Source organism: Eleginops maclovinus, chromosome 1, assembly GCF_036324505.1.
Source record: "Eleginops maclovinus isolate JMC-PN-2008 ecotype Puerto Natales chromosome 1, JC_Emac_rtc_rv5, whole genome shotgun sequence".
NCBI lineage: Eukaryota > Metazoa > Chordata > Actinopteri > Perciformes > Eleginopidae > Eleginops > Eleginops maclovinus.
This window is the reverse complement of record NC_086349.1, coordinates 24,659,162-24,674,864: the sequence shown is the minus strand read 5'-3', so window position 1 is coordinate 24,674,864 and position 15,703 is coordinate 24,659,162. Positions and strand designations below refer to the sequence as shown.

The following is a 15,703-nucleotide window of genomic DNA, read 5'->3' as shown; positions in this document are numbered from 1 at the left end:
GGGAAGGAGAGGAGGGAGGAGAGGCAGTGCTCAGAAGGGTGTGTTTTATGTACCACTGCAGCATCAGTGCTAGAAAGACACGAGAAAATCACGACTCAGTGAACAGGAAACAGAATAAAGAAGAAGAAGCAGAAGAGCGTGACCAGGAGGAAAAGGAGGATACAAGACAAGAGGAGACAGAAGGAGAGACGCCACACCAGCAGAGGTAAGATAGAAACAACAGCATCCCAGCATGCCGCTTGTGTCTGGGTTTCCATGCATGTGTGTGTGTGTGTGTGTGTGTGCGTCTGTATCCAAGTGTGTGTGTGTGTGTGTTGGCGTACGCTGGCTGGAGGGAGCAAGATGTCTTACATAATATGATGCCAAGTATGAACAACTGTGCAGGGTGTGTGCTGTGTGTGAATGGATGTTCGTGTGTGTGTATGAATAAACGTGTGTGTGTATGAATAAATGTGTGTGTGTGTGTGTGTGTGTGTGTGTGTGTATGAATAAACCTGTGTGTGTGTGGATGCATGCTTCCCTTCTGTCTGCTTTCCCTGTCTGTACCTTTTGACTTCAAACGTGACATGACCATTCATGTTTTCAGACGTACAGGTTGTGTGGGTGAACCCGTCTGCAGGGAGTGTCTGATTCAGCTTTTTAACATCTCGATATGTCATCAGCAGCCGTGTGTATTTATTAATATTGAATCAAATAGAGCACTATGCAACATTATAGTGTTCAATTATTCACCACTGGTTTTTAGCTCGCTTCCGCCCCGGCTAAAAGTCTTCTGTTTTTTTTTTGTTTTAAGCTCGTATTATAAATGAATGGCACCTTGGCTTCTGCTGCTCACCTCACACTGACCCGTACATTTAGCTGGTTATTGAATGTTTTCTTATATTGGGGAGTTAAAAACGAGCCTCAGGGCAGCGACTGGGACTTCCTCTCCTGTCACATTTTACTATAGATGTTTGGGAGCGATTATAGATTTGATTTAATTATTGATTTTATTCAGTTATTTATTTGAAATTTTTGGGGAAATTCAGTGCTTTATCAAAATGACAGTGATGAAAGAGTGAGATAGAGGGGATTTGTTATTAACCTTTGTCTTATTATTTAAGGCCTAGATACATATCCTGTTGTTTTTGGTCTCTAAAATTTCAAAAAATATATTCAATCGTTTTTAGTCTGTGAAATGTAAAACAACTAAAAATAGGTGGTGCCTTCATAGGTCTGTAATTGTCCGAAAAACTGTTAAAAACCCAAAGATATTCACATTACTTTCATGTATGACAAGGAAAAGCATAACATTTGCACATTTTGTCTTTAAAATTATGATTATCAAAATAGTCACCGATTATTTCAATCTTCACATTTGATGGGTGTAGTGCTTCTGATACGGACACACAACCCTACAAAGAGGATTCCTCTCACTGTCTGTTTGACTCCCTGGTGTGCTCGTCCCTTTCATACTTTTCCCCAGGTTTCTGTTTGCCTGTTTACTCTCGAATTCCTTCTTTCACTCGTAGCAACGTCATTTAACCAACACAAACACCTCTGTTCGCCCTTCTGTCGTTTGCATTGTCGGGTTTTCTCACCGAGTCTGTGGACTGCCTTGAATTTTGTCCAGAACCTGAGAGGAAGGGGAGGAAGGGGAGGAGGAGGAGGAGGAGATATTAATGAGGGACAGACGAGCTAAAAGATTTCTCCCGGAAGAGAAAAATAATCCAAAAAGAGAGGATGTGGAAGAAGAGAGGGAGATGAAAAGAGAGTCTGGACTGGGAATAGGATGAAAGAGGAAGAGGAGGAAAGTTAAGAGCGAGTGGCGTAGGAGGATTTTTTAGCCAAAATGTTTTCTCTCCTCCTCCTCCTCCTCCTCCTCCTCTTCCTCCTCATGTTTGGCAATAGTCAAGTCGACTGTAACCATCTGGTGATATTTTATATTGGCGCTTCTTTACTTTACAACCTCCAGACTGACAAAGGAGAGGACACACACATGCAGATTACTACGAAGAAATCTAGACCTTCTGAAACAATGGCTCCTTGATATTGCATTTCAGACAACAAGTAGACTTCATCTGTGGTGCTATTTTACACTGTAGCAGTGTCGTTCAGTTATATAAGTACTATTTACACATATTTTACTATTTCTATGACTTGATTTAATCATGTACTGTTGAGATGACAACCTTAATATAAGAGGTCTTTTTACTTTCTCATAGTTTGGTAATTTGGTTTTGTTTGACACCTATTTAAAAAGTTGTTGCTGTGGTAATAAGAAATAACATCCTAAATAAAGTTGAAACAATGAAAGAAGTTACCTTTCTTTTCTATGGAAGAGGATGAGGGCTACATGTGAATTCTGTTGTTTTAGATCTGACCAAAAGGAAAGGTTTTGAAATAAGAAAAATGGTTTTACTTTTGGTCAGATCTCAAAAAGAATTTCACATGTTGCCCTAAACCTCTTCCGTACTCCTTGGCTGAAGAGAAAACCCTGTCAAATCATTTAAAATCCAAGATGTTGGGCTGGCAGTCACTTCCCCAGTTGATGTAGAATAAATGGAACATGAAATGGTAGTTTATTTCAGATAGCCCCATCAGCTGTACACTGTGTATTTCATTTTGAAACAAGTCCTTTCCCTTTGGATGAGGACTGAAGTCTGGGGTGGCTGGATTGTGACCTCAGTGTTTTTGTCTCTTACTGCATTTGAAATCCATGCCGTGATTACAGTTATGCTCTAACAGTGGTGGAGTTAGAACAATCTCTGAACCTTCAGTCAAATGGTTGATTAGATGTTGTTAAGAGCTTTTGACAAATTCCACTGTAGCATTTTAGTTTTTTTTAACACTTTTTTAAAGCTGTGTCCTTCAGCTCTATAGATCGCTCTTTTGGTAATTCACTCAGACCTCCAACCTTTGCCCTTTCTCAGTGAAAGCAGCGAACAACTGGATCATGACTTCTATGTAGTGTATTCCTGCACCATGGCGAAACTCATAAACTGTTTCTGGTAAACACTTGTGGGTGGCATCCTCCTTGCACTCAGCCGAGAGTGTGTGTAAAGGTGTGTTTAACTCTTAATGCATGCACTCGTAGTTGCAGCTTTTGCAAATTCAGACTGAGACATCCCTCATCCATCCCACAGCGGGGACGTTTGCAGCGTTACAAGAGCAAAGGGACAGTGTAGAACAAAGGCTTACAGAATACGTTTAAGAGTCAAACACACATGTAATAAAATAAGAAAGCAACCAATAGTTCCAATTGTGTTATTTCTCAAATCTTCTTACATGGTCCTGAGAGTTAGAGGATATCACACTAAGAAGACTGAGAAAAGATAGAAATATCAGATTACTGTTTAATAGAAGAAATGTCTTCTCTCAGCCTTCTAAGCTCTCTGCCGTAGTACTCTCGTCTGGCAGTGTAACCTTTAAGCAGCCAGACTGACTTGAGATTTGTGCGATAGTGTGTTTAGTAAAAAGACAGCATGAATGTCTGTTGTCCTGCCAGCTCTATAGAGTCGATAACAGTCCCCAGAGAAAGGTTGAGGAGACGTTTGGAGCCGGCCGGAGAGCCGGAGGGAGGTCCGTCCAGCAGAATGAGATTAGTCTGACTTTTGCTCTCTTTCAGTTCCTGTCTCTCTCTCTGCTTCCTCTGTAGTTCTCATTATGCTTTTTCTAAATCATCTTCATCCATCTGCCTCTCACGCCCCCACTCCCTCCCCTCTGATCCATCTTTCCTCTACTTTCTTTCTCTTTATTCCCCTTGTTTTTCCATTTCTCCTCCCCAGAAAGAGGCCTTTGTGTTGAGAAATGAGAGGAATGCCCCCCTTTCCCCTTTTTCCTCTCAGCTCCTCTTCCTCAACCCTTCTTTTCCTGCATGTCTGTGTGTTTGTGTGTGTGTAAAGAGGGTTGGGGGGGCATCCATTAGCTGGGATTAGAGACCGTAGGAGGGTCTTAACAGCCCCTCTGTGTTTGGCGTTTTAATCTCCACAGAAACAGCTAATCTAGCTTCACTGCTCACAGCATGTACAGTGAACACACATATGTGCAACCACACACACATTTACGCACACACACACTTCCTCCCACAAATATGGGACTCTTTCTGCCCAGTGTGTGACAAGAGTCCATTCATGAATTTACCACAAACACAGAGGACACTTTATCAGCCAAATATCTGACCCCCCGAGTGACACAGGAGCACATGGTGCAAAAAATATCCGACCATAACATAACCCACAGTGACCGGCAGCAGGAAGATGACATAAGACTGACTCACACCAGTGTCTGTGTGTTCCCTTTGCTTTATAACAAGTTCCGATCAATAGGATCCTTTCAGTTCGGATCAATGTTTGTCATAACTGGGTCATTTTCCAGTAAAAGCCATAATACTTGGAGCTAGATCAATCTGTCAAGCAACTATTTGAATCGACTCGGTAGTCACTTTTCCAGCCCAAATGTTAAACATCCTCTGCCTGTCTTTGACTGAAATTGGAAATAGTGGAAATCCTTGGGTATTGCATTTTTAGTGGGGAAACAAAAAACAAGAAAAAATGTTTTCCACGTATTTATTTTCAAATACACAACAAAGACAGAGAAGCAACGACGCGAGCAATCTGAGAACTCGGGCTCTCTTGCAAACCTGTATTAAAAGGGTTTAAATAGAAATGAGACGCGGATAAGAAACTGAATGTAAGACACAGAAATAGTACAAAATAATGCACAATTAATATTGGATATAAAACACTTTGAATAATATAATTGTATATTTGGAAAGTTGTAGCTGACATTTTCCCAGCATTTTCTGTCTATTAATTGAGAAAATAAACTAAAGAGGAATCAATAATTGTAATATATTTGAGTAGTTTTAGCATCTTTTAGCCTGACAGCTATGTCTGCCGAAAGCTTGAAAGATTTCCCGCCTTCTCTTTTGCATACTCACCTCCTCCTGTACCTCCAGGCTCACAATCATTGGATTGTTAAGTTTCTAACACTGAAAAAACCTGAAAAACATGTTTCCTGGAAAGCAATATTAGAAACTTGCTGGTGGGTCAGCAATAAAGGCAGCACCATACTAATAACTGTAATTCAGAAATAGTTTCTGGAGGAAACACTGAATTTGGAGCCTTATTTGCCACGTCTTCCTTCTCTTTTATTTTGTATTCATCTCCTCATACCTGCAGTGAGTCCTAACTTCCTCCAACGCGGACCATCTGTCTCTTTAGTGTTTATGAGATAACGATGTTTGTGTGTGTGTGTGTGTGTGTGTGTGTGTGTCTGTGTGTCTGTGTGTCTGTGTGTCTGTGTGTGTGTGTGAGGTGAATCGAGGAGATGCAGGGAGTGGCAGCAGGGAGGAAGCGAGGGAGAGGTGTGGAGGGACGGAGTGGGGGATGGGGAGAAAAGAGGGAGGGGCAGCGTGGGGGATGGGGGAGAGAAATATTGCTGTGTGCTGCTGGAGTCAGGGGGTTACCATGGTGATGGGGGAAAGACGGGAAAGGGATGGCAGCAAGAGATGCTTGCCGATCACACACACACACACGTTCACACACTTACACGCGATGCAGATTGACACTTTCACCGACTGATTGAATAATATGATAAGAATCAAATCTCCTTTTAATTTAAACGTTCCATCCTGTTCTCTCAGGGTGTGGTGAGTGTATAGGGGGGGGGGGGGGTAAAGAGAGACTCTCTCAGAGATGAGTGGAAATAAAGAAATGCGATCTCCCACCGGGGAGTGGTGTAACTTGGAGACAGAGTTGTGGCTTCTTGCGTAAAGGGCATCGGGACGGAGATATGATAGCAGATTTGACGTGCCGTCACTATATTATTACATCTTCTTACAATGGAGACTTCACACAGGGATAGACAGAACAAAAATGGATAAAATTCCCATTTCTGCAGGCAGAAAAGCTGCAAATATTAAGAGTAACAGCGAAGTCCCTGCTGAAAGTCGCACAAAACAGAAAGGCGTTAAATTCTCTTCAAATTAGCGAACCTTTACTGTAGTTTTAAAGGGGTTTTTCAACATTAAAGCATGGAGACACAGTAGAAGCACCAAATTCAAATATCAACCTGAAAATGTGCATAATATGTCCTCTTAAACACCCAGATTGCGTGTTTCTGATATTAGATAACATTATCTGGAATGGGTTTTAGTGTAGTCAGCAGAAGGCTAATGCTAAGTCAGGAGCTAACCGACGTACGTTGTGTTCATCTGAAATGCTGCACATGTTCGTTTTCATATTTTTTCCGTGTCCATGTGTATTTTTCAGTGCCTTTGAAGTTTCAGAGCCTCTGTATCTCTTCCCTTAAATCGTTAAAAGTCCCTCTGAGAGGTACCTAAACATAGGTGTTTCTTTCGTGAAACATGCAGATCTGACCTATTGCACCCTTATTCTGTCCGATCCTCTGGAGCCTGAGAAGCCGCCGCCGCCAGGCCCGACCTCACACCTCGAACATCAAGAGGAAGAGGTTTTTACGTGAAAAGTACAAATCAAAGCGCGGGGAAACTTCTCCTACGTGCCAGCAGGGATTAAGTGTGATGTGGGGGTCTCTCAGTAGGCTTGAAGCAGCTGTGCAGGAAGGAAAGGTTCAGAGCCAGACAATCCTCTGGGTGAGGTGTGTGTGGAGATGTGTGTGTGGGTGGATGTGTGTGGCAGGCTCAGGAGAGGCTGTGTGTAGGCGGCTGGATGATGCGATGATGTTGCCAGTGGTGGAAACAAATCAGTGAAACTACTCTAGCGTTAACAAGAGATCAAATGATGGTTCACCTGCAGTCATTCTTCACCTGACCTCATGCTGATGATCTCATGTTTTAATCCAGACTGTGTTGTATCAGTTGATTAAATTAACTACAGTCTGGTAAGAAGATTACATTATTTTAAACACTGATCCTTCTCTATGACCTGTTTCATGTTGATATGTTACTGTCATGGTCACTTAAATTAGTAATGTAGGCCAATTCTCTATTCTGGCTGGTTATCGCTGTACGGTAAGTCATATCCACAGTAACAGCCTGTGTGACATACAATATACTTGGACCAGAAATATAGTAAAAAGGTGCAAGAGACTTAATGGCTAAAGGTAAAATGCATGAAGAGGTAAACTGTGTAAATGAGATGAGACAAAGTACTTACGCCCAGTTTAGGTTTTTTGATCCACTGTTCTTAGAAATGCTATCTTTATAATATCAATGGATCTAGTTATGGATCTCCTGCAAAGTTAGTTTTTGCTGATATATATATTGTATTGGTATCGCAATCTGAGACTAGATATTCTCTTAGATTTTGGACACTGTGACTGTTGTTTCCTCTTGGTTTCAGAGGCTGTATAACTGTAAAGCTGTATACAGTGAAGTGATGAACTGAACTTACTTGTTCGAGCTGTTTTATTATTTGCCTTTCCCCTCAAAGTTATTGTATCCACATAACTGGTGATTATTTATCAAAAATATCATGGTGTTAATGTGTTGTGTGTCAATTGTCAACCTTACAATACTGTTATAATGTTGACATTGAAGTACATAATCTTCTTCATATCGCCCAGCCCTTGTTCACACTCATTACTGATGGTTCCAGTAGCAGCATGCAGCTGTTGTCAGTAAACATCCTGCTCTACCCTACCTGCTCAGCACTAAACATCACACAGACTCAGTTAGAGACTTGCTGGTGAACAGAGTGGAGTATTTAGCAGCTAAAGAGTCCGATATTTCCCTCAGGAACTGGTGGACTCTTTAAATGAAGCTAAAAGAGACTGAATATTTAATGTGATTTTCCAAAGGGGCCATTTCAAGAGCTAGAAAATAAAGCCTACAAAGCGATGCCAAAAACCACAATGTTTCCTCAAACCTAACTTGTTTTGGGTCTAAAAGTAATGGAGTTATCACATCATAAACATTCTGCTGTTAAGTCAGAAAAACACAGGTTTCTTTGTCCTGATTTGTAGGATTTGTTGGCAGTTTTTATTAAGAAAAATGGAAGAAAAGAAAACGCAACCAGAAAGCCTTTCAGTGTGGACATTTACATGTTTACAGCAAAAGCAAAGGAAAGATAAAAGGCAAGTAATCAAATTAGAGGACTAATAAACAGGTCAACAAAATAAAATAAGCACACATCCATGGTTTGAAAGAACATGTATATGTAGTCAAGTAGCAGCCAGTTGACCATACCATTACCAAACTGAATGTTGCACATAACAGTGGTTATCTCGCCCAAGAGGAGAAAGGAAGTGAGTCAGTCTTGCTCACTGATCCTGCTGGTCAGCATTGTGTTAATGGCGTTGGTTAACTGAACCCGTCACACACACGTGATATATGATCATATCCCGTATTGATTGGTAGTGAAAAGCAAACCCACCAGCTGAGACCCTTTACTCTGTTTGCGGGGCCGAGGCGGCACAGCATTATTCTCAGTTAATCTCTAATAACGTTGATGATTTTAATCCAATCTGTGTTAATATCGTTACAGCAGCTTAATCAATTACAGTTTTGTAAGAGGATTACATCATTTATAATCAGAATCCTTGTCTAACAGGACCTGTCTCATGCCGTGATGACGTTTGCTTTGTTGGCCAACCAGGAAGTTAGCATTGCAAGGTCTCCATCGACAAAAACAATGCGATGTTTCCATTGGATTTGGAATTATTGCAGACAAGGTTTTGCTGGCATGATAATCTTTTAACAGTTGAAGCGTAAATGCTATCTCTAAAAGTTAAAAAGCTAATGTTGGGCTGTAAAGAAACAACAGCACAGTCACATGACTTCATTTCACCACTGCTAAGCTAATGGCGGCTAATGGCACTTAGTATCCTAAATTAGCTACTTGATAGCAACCGGCGGTCTTATCGCTCATAGAAGCTTCTGACCTTCACCAGTGGGATATTTACTGACGTATTTTATGTCGTAGAACAACACTTAAATATATTGTAGGCTTTGATTTACCCCCAGACCCACTTCCTTCATTCATTTAACCAAAAAGATATTTGAAAAATAAGGTTTGGGTTGAGACCAGGACACCAAAAAGTGCTAGATGCTAACTAATTTCCGTGTTTTGGGACCGCTCTTTTGTCACTTTTTTTTTTGCTTCCTCCCCTCTCCACCCTCCCTGTGTTTATTTTGTGTGAAGGCGGTGATAGATGTATGGCCCGGGGTCTTGTATATACCGCCCTGAGCGCTCGGTTACACTGTGGCCTTTCACAGCTGGTGCCACTCGCCCCTCAGCTAAGTCTAATAGACCCCAACCCGACACAGGAAGCCACCCAGAGCGCAGCCGCTGTTTATCCAGCAACATACCGTCACTAATGACTGATTTATGCACTCATCCGCAGTCGCTTCGTATGTCGTGTGGCGAGAGGCAAATCAGAAACAAACACATGCTACTGGCTTTGTGTCTGAAGAGGTGTGTGTGTGATTGAGTGTGTGTGGTTGGTTGGAGGAGGGGGTAATCCAGAGGTGGCTAAACATTGTCACGCCAATAAGAGCTGATTTGAATGTGAAAGGCGTTGGGATGTGCTGGGGGGACCAGACCCCCGCATCCCGTCTGAAAGGCAAATAGACAGAAAATAACAGAATGATTTAACTCGACACTGTGACACGTAGATGGAGAGTGCATATCTATACACTCCAGAGAACATGCATCCATTTATGTTACTGATAGGAAATATTCAAGCAACTTCTGATATATTTTTGGTGTCATTTATGAGGCACAAATGCTAAAGATTGCCCACTTCCAGCTTCTCGTTTACTTGGATTATGATCTTCCTCTTGTCTTGTGTGATCGTTTAGTGAATATTGTGGTTTAGGACTCTGTTAGACGACACAGTTTGCTTTAGGAAAATTGCGATTATTGAAAACAGTTATCCGCAGCTTTAACCGATAATGGGAATAATCGTTGTTTGCAGCCCGGAAATAGACACATGTTGACAGGTAATTGATTTGTCTGTACTGAAATGGATAATTGGGTTGTTTTGTCTTCTAGTTCCTTGCCTTATCCTCCATATTTTTCATTGTCTATGTGGCGTAGAGATCATCTCAATTGTAACTGCTTGGATGAAAGCATTTGCTGTGTGACTTCAACAAACATTTGAAATCTTGTGTTTATAGTTTGTGTAAGGCAGTTTAAAAAGCCTGCTTATAAAGAGATGGAGAGTTGCAATATCATTTAGGTATGTAGATAGTGGAGCATACTTTCAGGCAGTTCCTTCTCTGAGACATTCATGGTGCTCCACCAAAAAAAAAACCTTTGATTTTAGAATACAAAAGTGATTTGAGAGAGAGGTTGATTTGATAATTAGCAATAATATATTTAAATGTCATTACTTTTTCAGGTTTTTTAACAAACCTGTGTCGTTCAATCCGAGGAGACCTTACCAGACCACATTTTGTCGCAACCTGTCAATTAGTTGCTGAGACATTTCACTGAAACCACAAATTTGAATCTCATGATGGTGTTATATTATCAACCAAGTCAGTAGGCTTCATCCTCTGGGGATCATGAATATCTTTACGAAATTTCACGGCAATCTCTCCAGTCGTTGTTGAGATATCTCAGTCTGGACCAGAGTAATGGACCAATTAAGATATCCATCCCTAGAGCAACGCCACTAGCTTGCTAAAAAATCTCTGCCAGTGATTAAAACCATTGCCAGGACATTATATGGGCGAATCAACAGTGTCTCCATTAATTGGGGTTGGATGCACCTCTCAGTATTTCTTTAAGGGTTGAAGCCGATAAGAGGGGATTTTTAAGCCTCGCCTCGAGCAGTTTAACAGACGCTGGGGTATTTGAGCCAAAGAGAAACTGCTCTTACAAACAGAATGATAGAAAACTAAATAATGATGAAGGAATCGCCAGAAACAGAAAGAAAGGGAGACGACAGCGGGTGTTTGGAGGTCTGTCAGTGGATGTGCTCTGTTCAGGGTCAGAAACCTCTTCGTGTTTATTGAGTTATTCCTCTCCCGCCTTCCACTGGGATCCCCAGTCTAGTTATCCTCGCACACAAAGGCAGCTCAACACACACACACACACACACACACACACACACACACACACACACACACACACGTGGCTGTCTGAGTGTGTGTGTGTGTGTGTGTGTGTGTGTCATGATGATGACATCAGAGGCATGACAAAGTCCCACTGTCGTAGAGCTGGTAAAGTGTCAGTAACCAGAAAAATACTTGGCACTGTTAAAACCGAATGCTGGGAATATTATGAAATCTCGTATTTGGCTGAAGTTTCAATAAGGAAAAGAAAGACATGAGGACATGGAAAGCAGCTGTATTGTCTACCCACACAAAATGTTCTTTGTTACTGTTATATAAAGAGTCGTTTCCCGGAGTCCATAAATCTGCTTCAAGTACAAGATTTCTGAAGTCAAGATTTTTTAAAGAGGCTTTCTAAAAGTCTAAGAAATCTACCTTGATGATGTCATATTGGTGTGGCTCGAGCTACTGTACAAACAAACCTCCTGCTTTGGGACTTGGAAATTGCCAAAGTGTTTACAATGCAGTCTAAGGAAGACACAATGGAGCTGCATTATGGGAAATCCAACCCATCCAGCTTACTCAAATTATTACAATTGTTTACTTAAAAAATGTTCCAGAAAAAACTGTTCTGGTGTCTGTTCAGCACCATAGTACTTAATTCAGATGCGCATCTTTTATAAAGACGAAACTTTCTTGGGAGTCTTAATTAAAATACGCCTTCTGTTTTATTTCTACCTGCAATGAGTCCTAACTTCTCCCTAAGATGACCTTAGTGTTTGCGGGATGTTGATGAGTTTGTTTCTGTGTGTGTGGGTGTCATAATGATATACAAGGCATGACTTGTTCAGAGCGCCATAAAGCAGAAAGACTTTCCAGAGAAATACTTGGCGGTCAAAGGACCGAATGCTGGGAACTGAATATTTCAAAATCACATTTTGCAAATCATAAGATGCAGATGCAGAAAGAATGGAGGATGTTCAACGGTCCCAACTTTGAAAGACAATATCCAGTTTTTCTTATATTACTACAGGAAACAGTAAAAACATGGTCTTCCTTCAACCATTATTAATGCTGCAGTGCCTTAACATGAACATAAACACGTGGTTACATTTCTGCAAGCGGCAAAATAAATGGGACATATCATTAGTAAACAGTTTGCACGTACGTTCTCTACCTGTATTTTCTCATTAAATTGACATTAACATTAACCACAGAAGGTTAGTCCCTTTATATTAATATACAATATATACCGACACACACACACACACACACACACACACACACACACACACACACACACACACACACACACACACACACACGGACATGTTTAACTCAGTGGTGCTTTATTAAAATGTCATTTGTATTACATATTCATGAGGTCTGATGTGAAGGACATCAGCATTGTGATCTAAGGACTGACACACACACACACACACACACACACACACACACACACACACACACACACACACACACACACACCACACACAGCACACACAGATGAAATCATAGGTTGGTCACCCTGCCTATTTGCTCCAGGGCTGTAGCATTGTGTGTGTGTGTGTGTGTGTGTGTGTGTGTGTGTGTGTGTGTGTGTGTGTGTGTGTGTGTGTGTGTGTGTGTGTGTGTGTGTGTGTGTGTGTGTGTGTGTGTGTGTGTGTGTGTGTGTGTGTGTGTGTGTGTGTGTGTGTGTGTGTGTGTGTGTGTGTGTGTGTGTGTGAGAGGTATGCAATGAATAATGAATTTAGGTGAATTTGGGTCACCCAGCAAACTGGAGGGATGAACTGGGAATAGCTCTCTCTTTCCTCATATCCGTGTGTGTGTGGGTGTGGGTGTGTGTGTGTATATATATATATGTGTGTGTGCACTGAGGGGGAAGTATCCCCTCCTTTGAGTTTCCTTAATCTCAACATCCACACTTCCCAATTCTTTCCTGCAGATCGGAATCTATCAATGAATTAATTTCTCGCTCTGTCGCGCACTATCCGTCCGCCTGCACCCCCCCTCCTTTAACTCAGTGATCCTCCCCCCTCCCCCGAGCCCCCTCCCCGCCTCTGGCCTCCCAATAGACTGTTCCACCTGCACCCGCTCTGCCTCCCCTCCTCCCCTCCGGCCTCCCCGTGGACTGGCTGGTCCACCTGCCCGCCCTCTAAAGCCCCTCACAGGAGGGGCGTGGGGGGGGCAGACAGAGTAAATTGGTACAGTATGTTTAATGTTAAGCGGTACAGAACGGAAATATCGGTGCCTGCAGGGTCTGAACTCTATAATTAGGTTTACAGCTTGAGTCAAACGGTCGAGTTTTGGCTTTTTCCTGCTGTCAACAACCATGAGGAACATTGTTTACAGACACATTTAAAACCTGATGTGTTTCGGGACAAAAAAAATGAAACGTTGACTTTAATCAAATGTTGATGTCAACACATTTCACACAACTAAATGAGGTTAGATTAAAGCAATAATGGGAAGTTTAAGACTTAATATTATTGCTTTCAACTAACCTAATACAGTTATGTGACGTGTTGACATAAACACTGAGTTAAAGCCAACGTTTCAGTCTCTGTTGCTGCAAGAAACTTGAGATTGTTTTTGTGTCAAAAGTCAACTTTCCCCCACTGTTTTTCCCCCACTGTTTTTCCCCCACTGTTTTTCCATTCTTAGCAACGCTTTGACACTCCGATTGTTTTTCCGTTTTCCTCAGAGCCTCCTGCTAGCGACAAATTTAGCCACTTTTATAAACCATCAGGGGGAAAAGCCAGCAATATATTAGAATATATTATATTGTAATTAATTCCCTATGCTGCTCAGATTAATCGCAGTGACCGCCTTATTTTTCTGATAGCATCACGTGGGCCCTCCCTCTCCTCTAACTCCCTCACTGCAACACAACCACTAAGCTTCATGCAAATTAATCTGCACAAGTCCCGATATGCAAATGCAATACATATGTTGACAATTGCTTGTGACTTTTGGAGCTGTTGCAGCTGTTTTCATCGGAATAGAGCTGGCAACAATGCACAGGAATGGAGGCAGCATTGCATGGTGAGGCTGAAAGGGAAGCAATCTTAAGGACAATGGTGGCAATATTCGAGAGCCATTGTATTGTGCAATCAACAACTATACTTTTATTATCGTAAGTTAAAGCACAAAGTGTGGCTTGGGAGAATTCTGAGACAACTTATAAACATTCACATATGACCTTTTCCGGGTCAGCTTTAGACGCCATGAAGGCTAACATATTGTGTTTTTAGACGCTCTGTCAAACTAAGTAAAAATTCTGAAGAAAAACTTGATTTGAATATAAGAAGTTATGAAGATTCAAAGGCTTAAGATATGTTTTTTAATGAATTAAAAAGGAGTGAAAAACTTCAAATTCACACTTTAGGATATGGAAGAAGAGAAAATGTGTAGATTTTGCTTTAAAAATGGCTTTTCTTCATTAATTAATGCATCAGAAATATTTGCAAAATCCCTTTCTACTGATGTACAATTATTATGATTTATAGACATATTGCATTTGTATGTACTCAGGACCCCAAAAAATGAGGAAATACGGCCAAAGTGAACATAAAACAAGAATTTAAACATACTGTATTGTAATATTACAAACTCTACTATGGATTTGGGAGGTGCTTGAAACTAACACGATCAGAATTCAAACACTGCCTCTCTCATCTCTCCTCTCCAAACACTCTCATCTCTAATGACTCGCTGGGTGATTTAATTCAAGAGGCCGTATTGTGTTATGGGCGTTGTACAGTGAACAGTACTGTGAGTTAAATGCCATGATGCACAGTGAAATGCAACCAAGAGGACTCAGTAGAGGTCAAGTGCCTTTAGGCTGCTCAATAAAGACACACACACACACACACTGATACACACACTTTATGTCTGAAGAGGCGCCGACCCGCCATCATGCATTCCCAGATTAAGACTTAATTCATTAATGAGTGGCGGCCCTCCCCCTCTCTTTAACGCAGCGCCACAGTAGGAGGTCCATGAATATTTAAATCAAAGGAAGTCCACATGAGTTACACACCAGAATCAGTGTGTGTAAGGTCACTGTGAGGCGGGTATTATCACAAGAACTGGAGCATGCTGGGACATTTCCATCAGACATCATTCATTTTCTGTCTGCCCCCATTACCTGTGGGGAACCCCTACCACTGGTCATTATCTCTCCCTCATTACCAACACACACACACACACACACACACACACACACACACACACACACACATACACATACCATACGTTATGTCCCACTGCTCTGTTTGGATCATTTATTTTGGAAATAAGCTTGGCAGATAACAGCAGGGGCAGATGTGTGTGTGTTTGTGTGTGTGTGTATTTCTGTGTGTGTGACCCTGTGTCTTTGTGTGTGTGTGCGTATGGGAGTTTAAGTGACCGTGAAGGAGGGCAGATGTGTGTGTGTGTGTGTGTGTGTGTGTGTGTGTGTGTGTGTGTGTGTGTGTGTGTGTGTGTGTGTGTGTGTGTGTGTGTGTGTGTGTGTGTGTGTGTGTGTGTGTGTGTGTGTGTGTGTGTGTGTGTGTGTGTGTGTGTGTGTGTCAAGAGTCATAATTGCCAACAACATCAGACTAGATGGGTGAGGATCTGACAACAATAGGAGCTGAAATGGGGGTCATGTATGTTTCCTTTCTCTGTGTGTGTGTGTGTGTGTGTGTGTGTGTGTGTGTGTGTGTGTGAGAGAGAGAGAGAGAGAGAGAGAGAGGACAA

The 15,703-nt window shown here is 41.7% G+C and overlaps 1 protein-coding gene across 2 annotated transcripts in view; it reads left to right on the top strand.

Moving 5' to 3' along the window:
* The window catches only part of LOC134870310 (neural cell adhesion molecule L1-like), a 44,519-nt gene continuing 28,816 nt past the window's right edge, over positions 1–15,703 (top strand). For both annotated transcript variants that reach the window (XM_063892437.1, XM_063892427.1), the window contains exon 1: positions 1–205. The gene's annotated coding sequence lies outside the window, so the exon portion shown is untranslated. The remainder of the gene's footprint in view (positions 206–15,703) is intronic.